This window comes from Malania oleifera, chromosome 7 (genome assembly GCF_029873635.1).
Source record: "Malania oleifera isolate guangnan ecotype guangnan chromosome 7, ASM2987363v1, whole genome shotgun sequence".
NCBI lineage: Eukaryota > Viridiplantae > Streptophyta > Magnoliopsida > Santalales > Ximeniaceae > Malania > Malania oleifera.
Window position 1 is genome coordinate 71,004,473 of NC_080423.1, and position 8,915 is coordinate 71,013,387.

General features: G+C 38.8%; 1 non-coding gene across 1 annotated transcript; it reads right to left on the minus strand.

Annotated features, from left to right (window-relative positions):
* Positions 1 to 7,743: 7,743 nt before the first annotated feature.
* Positions 7,744 to 7,849, minus strand: LOC131161113 (small nucleolar RNA R71). The gene has a single exon (XR_009138272.1). It is a non-coding gene; the product is annotated as a small nucleolar RNA R71 (small nucleolar RNA).
* Between the last annotated feature and the right edge of the window lie 1,066 nt (positions 7,850 to 8,915).

An 8,915-nucleotide genomic window follows, 5' to 3' on the forward strand; every position in this document is an offset into this window, starting at 1 on the left:
TGTAGTTTTTCCAAGACTTTTTCCAAGACTTTGAATCAACACCAAATAAACCAACTCAATCAACCAAGATGAGCTTCACAATATCAAACAATATATCAATTCCAACAATGCTTGCAAGATTCAGCTTTTGAATATGACAACCCACTCAACAAGATAAGCTGGATTTCAATAGAAAAAGAAATAAAGAATTCAACCTAGCTTCCGAAACATAGAAATCAAATAAACTACTTTCAATATTAATGAGCTTTGGTATCTATCAATTAACAAATTAATGAGTCTTGAGTATTAATCAATCAACGTACCCCCTTATGGTTTCCACAATATGTATTGATCAACCAACATACTCCCTTTTGGTTTTCACAATTCCCAAAAGTAAATTAATTTTCAGCAATTTAATATCCAATCCACGTAGTTTAAGTGTGCAGAAAATTAAAGAGAGTAGGGAAGAGAGTGACACCAAGAGTTTACGAGGTTTGATTATCCCCGCCTACATCCTTGCCTTAGGCAACACACCTAAGGATTCCACAATACCACTCCTTTACGGGTGGAGCAAACCTTTTATAACACTTCTTCAATAGGATAGAGCCCTCCTCTCCAAGCGATACCCCACGGTCGGTACAACAATTCAAAAATCCTAAACTGTTAACAAGTCAACAAGAGAATTTGGTGTACAAAGACACCCTCAACAAGAGCTGATTAGTACATGTTTAATGTACAACTATATACTTCGAATCAAAATATCAAATATAGAGAATTTGAAGCTTTAGAAATCTATCACCATGATCTTCTTTATTTCATTGAAAGATTTAGAATTTGTTCGCAAAGATCGGTGAGAAAATATCAACAAGACTCAGTAGAAACTTCAGTAAGTATATGAGCAAGAGAGCTTTTGAAGATTGCAAGCAATAAGGCTTGTTTGTAGGTTTTAATTCTTGGTGTCTAAAATCCTTTGTCTTAGGAGGAATTCATAGAGTTTAAAAAGTGTATTTCCCTTGGTGACTTGGAGTGTTTCCCAAGTTTTCATAACGTTTAGAATTCCAACTCAATTTCGGAAACTTCTCGTTACTTTTAAAATTTTGAATTTCGAGGGGTCAGTTGACTGGACTCAAGGGGTCAGCTGCCTAGGCTTTTAAAATTAGTGAAATTTCAAAGTCAGTGTAGAGTCAGTCGAATGGGCTCACCAGAGTCAGTTGACTGTGCCTTTACTGTCTACCCAAATTTATTCTACATAAATGTTTAGTCAACTGGGCTAGCAAGGGTTAGTCCCCTGGATAGTTCAAAAACCTGTCTTTCAATTTGTTTCCAAATTCTTTTTGTGGTCTTTTTTACTTGTCAAAACACTTTGAGACCCTTGAAAATATTTTTCAGGGTTTTTCAAAATATGGTCTCTAAGTCGATGATTTATCCTAATAAGCTTCAAAGAATCCATATTGACTTTTGAATGAAGTACTTACATAAAGACTTTCTTAAGACTTAAAAATGTTCTAAGCTCGGAATCTTCATGTTTGTCTTTTGTTGAGTCCATCTTAACTTTGAGGTTCAATACTCTTTTAAGATTTCATCAAATCATCTTTGAATCCATGCTTTCATACTCTTTAAGCTTTCATTTTTCATCTTGTGCTTGGAATGTAATCTTTCAATAAGGCTTGTAATCACTTAATCTTGAACTCATATACTTGATTCCTAAAACATCATCACTTTAACCAAAACATGTTAAATACCCTTAATTTGTTATCATCAAAACAAGATTCGTAAGTCATGTTAGGCCAACACATTCTTTTATGCATTTTATTTCTTTTATGGTCAGTTGGAACAATCATTACAAATTTTGAGTCATCTTCACACCTTCATACTGGGAGTAGCGGGCAAAGAAAATCCAAAAAAAATAAAGTTGAGTTCCGTGAACTCAGAGTTTGACATCAAAAACTCAACAAATAAACAAAAGGCTCAATAGTACCTCACAATGTATCATAGTCACCATAGTTGTTCTCTTAGTGCTCTTAAGGGACCCTAAGTGATAGAAATCATGTGCAAGTGTGTTCTAACCTCATGAGATACCATGTGAATACAAGCATTTATATAGACAAATTAACATGAATGAATCATTAGTTAACTCACATAGAGTGAGACAACAATACATAGGCTATATCATGTGAAACTATACACAAGTAACTCACTACATTGTTAGTGAGCATAATAAGGTCATATAAACGATAAGCCTATGCATGCAACTTATAGGTGATATAGATGTATGTAAATGGTATAAACAATGTTAACATGGCATAAAATAGATATTGCTCATTGAAAAATTTCAAAAAGTGTCATTTTTATGCTTTGAAATATGCCATGTAATGGCTTCCTACCCCTTACCCCCAACTTAAAATTTCAGTGTCCTTACTGAAGTGTGGAAAGAAAGAACTTGGAGAATGGGAGAGGAAACACTGCATGGTGCAATTAGATCAATCAATGTACCTGCATAAGAAGTAACCATAAAATCTAGAGATAGCATGCATGCAATAGTACACCGAAGCACAAAAGACATGTAGACATCATGTAATTCTATTAAACCAAAAGCAGTACAAATTATATAAGCCATCAAGAGAATAGGTACATCCCTTCCAAAAGCATGGTGATGCACAAGACAAAAGAAAATACAAATAAGAGAAAATGAATGAAATAAAAAGAAAGAAGATAGTATATACACAAAGAGCACATCAAAAGATCCTAAGAACTAGCCCTAGCCTAATCTGAGCTAGTAGCACCCGCAATTTACCTATAACCTACTCTAAGGACCCTAAACACTATCTACTCTACAATGTACAACCTATGGACTTAAAGAAGAAAGAAAAATAAGAAACACAATTGGGTTGCCTCCCATAAGTGCTAAGTTTACCGTCTTCAGCCAGACGTTGTGAATGCTCGTGTTAGATTCAACTGAGATCGATAATAAGAACCTTCTCCACTAATCCCTCACTAGCCCACTTCACACATGTCCAAGGCTTTCTCTCTAGACTAGAGGTTGAGTCATAAATAGCAAAAATGTTCTCATATGGGTCCTCTAGGCTTGACATGGAAGGGCTATTAAGCTAAAGCTTGATTGCATCTGCGAAAGGACGGTCGAACTTAACTTGGTTAAATGCATCCAAAATGGATTCAACATTAGCTTTCTTCTTAGACTTGGGGTTCGAGTGAAGAGTTGCATAATATGACATTGCAAGGATATAGTGAGGCAATGCTCCAACATTGGAGAAGGCGAGCATCACGGAATTACTCACCAGATTTGAGAAAAAACATTTGCATGGTTTAACACTAGGCTCTATCCCCATCTTCTCCTTACCTATACCTACGTCTAATTTTTTCTCAACCTTTTTGTCTACCTCCCTACCACTTATAGTGGTGGTCATGGCTTGGGTTTGCTCATGATATGTCAAATGGCTGGAAACTAGATTGCTCTCTACCCCTTGTTGTCCTTTTGGGTCAACGAGGGGCTAACTCGGTAACTTCTCCTTCTCCCGCCTACTCAAGGATATAGTTAGTTGGCCCATGGTGACCTCAAGCTTCGCTAAGGACTACGAGTGGGAATGGAGCAATTGTTGATTAATCTAACGATTACCCTCGATGCCCTCAAGGCCCTTCAGTACCATTTCCTAGAAAGAATCATATTGGGGTTGAGGAGGAGATGGATGTTGATATGATGAAGGTCTAGGGGCAGACACAGGAGGATTTTAGGCATTTTCGTATAGGTGAGGAGGTGGAGCAGCAGGTGATATATGAAGTCTTTGTGCTTGAAAACCTAGAACTTGTGGCCTCTAGGAGAAGTTGTGATGCTGAATTCACCCAAAATTGTAAGTATTTTAATATAGGTCATTAATTTACCTATCATACCAATTATAGGTAGCCTTAACTTCCGCTTGCACAAACTCAGGCTGGGAAGGCGCATGGGGGCAATTATAACAAGTTTGTGAAGGATTAGAACAGATGGCGCACACCTCTGCACACGCTGCTGGTTGTGGTTTCTGTCCTAAAGGCAAGAACAAATCTAACTTTTGAACTAGTGTGTGCAGTGTGGGTGCTAGGTCATGGCCTGTAGCTAGCACATAGACTCCCTTAGATCTGGAAGTGGTCATGACTACATGTTGCTGAGAATTTTCGACAAGGTTTTCAAAGAGAACCCAGGCGTCATTCTCGTGTTTGGTGGGGAAAGTACCTCCATAAGAAGCATTTACCATTAACCTATCTTATTCAATCAATCCTTCATAAAAGGTCTGAACCAATTGCCACCTAGGGAACTGATGGTGTGGAAAATTACGTAATAGGTCCCTAAAACACTGCACGTCTCGAAAAATAGTTCCCCGTCCAACTATGAGAAACTAGAGATTGCCCTTCGGCGCTGGTTAGTCTTCCCAATTGGGAAGTACTTTCTTAAGAACTCATGTTGCATGGTGGCCCAGTTGGTCACTGCATTCGTTTCTAAGGATTTTAGCCAATATTTGGCCTTATCCTTCAGAGAGAATAGGAAAAGCCTTAAGCGAAGGGTATCTTCATCAAATTTATGGATGCGGATGGTGGAACAAATCTTGAGAAATTCATCTAGATGCTTAAAAGGATTTTCATTGAATTCCTAAAAAAATTGGGGAGCATCGAGATGATAGAAGTCTTTATCTCGAATTGCGCTGCCTGGACATCTAGGAACCAAATGCAAGACAACGAGGTGTATGTATTGGGTACAAAGTAGTCCCTAAGAGGCCTGCGATGTTGCTCATCCACCATAGGTTGGTGGGGAGCTTGGGGTTCCAGGATTTGAATGATGAGAACCGGGTTATGTTCAACCATTACTTTTGGTTCAGACGACTCAGCACACTCAGGATTTAAGGTGGGTTTCCTAAAGGACCTATGGGATCTCCCAATCTCGGGGTCTATAGGCACCAACTCTGGATCCAAAGGAAGCAAACCCAATATACACACTTATAGCACACAGAATCAAGACTTCAATATATATAAAAAACAAATAAAAAATAAAGGAAAAAAAGAAAGAAAAAGAAAGCAATAATACGCTAAACTAGAAATTGGCTAATAAACATGACCTAGTCCTCGGCAACAGCGTCAAAATTTGGTAGGCTCGCCAAGGCTTGGGTCCTTAAGTATCAAAAATAATATTTATAAAACCTGACTAATCCGAAGTTCTATAGAAAGTGGGGAAAGTCAAGTATCAATCCACAGGGACTCAAGTGCAGTTATTAACAGTTTCTAATCTAGTTTATTATAGCCTCGTGTAAAAAGAGAGTGTAAAGGTGGGGTTTTTATAACAATCTAATGAAAGCATGTAAATTATATATTATCTGCACTCTTAAAAAATAGTGCTCAATTGATCAATTAGATTTCGGATGTCGTGTGCGTTAACTCCGTTCGGTCAACTATCCGTATAAAGCTAAATGGTGAGAGGAACCGTTCGAGGCATAGGGTAGCAAGGGTGCACCAATCGTCCAAAGCATGATCAGGAACTAGAGTATACCCTATCTTAGTGACCACAAAAAACCTCTTTAGTATTCGTAGCCAGCTACGTATATCTGACTGAATTGGTCGTAGTGTTATCCTATCTTTAAGACTTCTTCACAACCAAAGCAGTAAAGGAAAGCAATTAAATCAAAGCATGTAAAGATGAAAGCAGTAAAGATGGCTTCGTATTGCAAAAAAATTGGCTGTCACTAACGATCATTCATACAATAGAAAACCAGAACAAGAACGTAAATGAAAGCGGTAAATATAATATAGTTTGGCTCTCAATGGTATTTTAGGTATGTCACTAACCCAAGATAGGCCAAAGAGGAACCCTAAGAAAAAAGGTTTATAAGGTTTGAAATTCAAAATAGGAAAGTTGAGCACAAAATCTCATGTAGAAGATCGTCGCTGTCGACCAGGTTGCACCCTTTTTTTCTTTGGTCGTGCCCTAGTTGAGGCTGCTGGTCAAGATCTAGACTTGGTCGCCCCTATGGGTCTTGCCAGTCAAGAATTTGGTCGAACCTTGTAGCATTCTTCTCTCAGTCTAAACCTCAGAGTTTATAGCTTGAGACCTGGTCGCCCCTTGTGTTGCTGATCACACCACTTGGTCGAATAGAGTATTTTCTCCTTTGATATGTGTTGAGGCTTTAGGAGCTTGGTTGAACATCTGATTTATACTTTAAGTATTTCAAATACTCCCTTAGCTAACTCTTCAGTTTTTACCTATATTTCCTGAAACACGAAAAAAACCTTGCGTAACTTTGAACTATGTTAACAAAAGGTAAATACAAGATAAAAGAAGACAAAACAAAGGTAAATGAGAGCCTAAAATAATGCATTTTAGGGACTCATCAGGGTTTTTAGTTATATGCTTGATTGTTAGTGGCAGACTATTGAGTTTGCAATTGAAGCCATCTTTACATGCTTTTCTTTATATGCTTTGCTTTACTACCTTCCTTTACATGCTTTCATTTACTACTTTCATTTCAATACCATGCAAGTTTACATCTTTGAGAGTGATGATACCCTAGGGAATAGGATAGCCTAGTTAGGGATTCAGTCATCTATACGGATTAGGTTACGGTTCATGTACGGGGAGGTTTCGTGAATGTTGAGATAGAGTATACCCTAGTTCCCGATTGTGCTTTGGATGATTGGTGCACCTTTGCTACTCCATGCTCTCGAATGGTTCACTTAGCCACTAGCCTAATATGGATAGTTGGCCAAACATAACTTGTAACAAACGACAGTCTAGGCATGATTTATGATCTTAGATTTGCTTTGTAGGAGTAGTGATAATGTAGAATTTACATGCTTTTAGTATATTGTTATAAAACCCCATCAAAATCTCTTCTTTTTCCCTTTACACAAAGTTATAGTAAACTAGGCAAGAGGTGGTAAATAGCTACACTTTAGTCCCTAAGGATCGACACCCAGCTTACTCACTGTTCTATTGAATTTGGGAGTAGTTAGGTTTATAAATTTTATTTTTAGTAGTTGAGGACCCAAGCCTGGCGACACAAACCCTACCAAATTTTGGAGCCGTTGTCGGGAACTACATCATGGTTATAAGCCAATTTCTATTTTAGTGTATTATTGCTTTGTTTTTCTTTATTTTCTTTTATTTTTATTTTGTTTTCTATTCTAAAACCTTGGCTTTGTGCTATATGTGTGTATGCTGGGTTTGCGTTATTTGGATCTTGAGTTAGTGCCTATAGACCTCGAGATTGAGAGATCCTATAGGTTCATTAGGAAATCCACCTCTAACCCCAAGTTTGCCGAGTTGTTTGAACCTAAAGTAATGGCTAAATGTAATCCAGTTCTCGCCATTCAAATCTTGGACCCCCAAGCTCCCCGTCAACCTATGGTGGTGGAGCAACCACTTCAGCCCCTTAGAGACTACATCACACCCAACACGTACACCTCGCTGTCTTGTATCCGATTTTCAGATGTCGAGGTGGATCAATTTGATATCAAGACTTCTATCTTTTCGATACTTCTTAATTTCTATGAGAATTCTAATGAAAATCCTTACAAGCATCTAGATGAATTCCTCAAAATCTATTATACTATCTGCATCCATAATTTTGGTGATGATGCCCTCCGCTTAAGGCTTTTCTTGTTCTCCTTGAAGGATAAGGCCAAATATTGGCTAACATCATTAGATCTTAACTCGGTGACCAACTGGGCCACCATGCAGTAGGAGTTTTTGAAAAAAGTACTTCCCAATTGGGAAGACTAACCAGCTTAGGAGGGCAATCACTAGTTTCTAACAAGTGGATGGGGAACTATTTTTCGAGACATAGGAGCATTTTATAGACCTCTTATGTAAATGCCCACACCATCAAGTACCTAGGTGGCAATTGGTTTATACCTTCAATGAAGGATTAGCTGAGCGAGATAGGTCAATGGTAGATGCATCTTGTGAAGGTACTTTCCTCACCAAGCACGAGAATGAGGCTTGGGCTCTCTTCGAGAACCTCATTGAAAATTTTTAGCAGCATGTTGTTGCTGCTCGTAGACCATCTGAACCTTCCTATTCCAAACCTAAGGGAGTCTACGAGTTAGCCAAGGGCCACGACCTAGCGCCCACATTTCACAGCATAGTGAAAAAACTAGACTAGTTCTTGTCCTTAGGACAGCAACCTCAACCTGTGGCGTGTGCAGAGGTGTGTGCCATCTATTTTGATCCCTCACACACTTGCTACAATTGCCCCTATGCCCCTCCCCTGCATAAGCTTGTGTTGAAGGGAGTTAAGGCTACCTATAATTGGTACGATAGGCCATCCAATGACCCATATTCAAACACGTACAATTCTGGGTGGAAACAACATCCTAACTTCTCCTAGAGGTCACAAGCTCTAGGTTTTCAAGCACAAAGACCTCAACAATCACCCACTACTTCACCTCCTCGACCATACCAAAATTTTTAGAATCCTCCCATTTCTACCCTTAGATCTTCATCTTATCAGCAACCATCTCCTCTTCAACCCAAATATGATTCTTTTTAGGAGATGGTGCTGAAAGCCCTTAAGAGCATTAAGGCTGATCGCCAAGTTGATCAGTAGTTACTTCACTCTCTCTCCCAATCGATTGCCAAGCTAAAAGCCATAATAGGGCAACTAGCTACCTCTTTGAGTAGGAGAGATGAGGGTAAGCTTCCTAGTCATCCTCTAGTGAACCCTAAAGGACAATATGGGATAGAATGCGAGCCAGCAGCCATACCCTCATCATATCATAAGAAAGCTTAGGTTGTGACCACTCTTCGAAGTGGTAGGGAGGTAGACAATAGGGTCGGGGAGAAGTTGGACCAAGAAAAGGGTAAGGAGAAGATGAGGTAAGAAACCAATGTTGAACCATGTGATCCTCCTTCTCCTAATATGGTAGCGGATACTGAGACGCCTGCTCTTTCTATG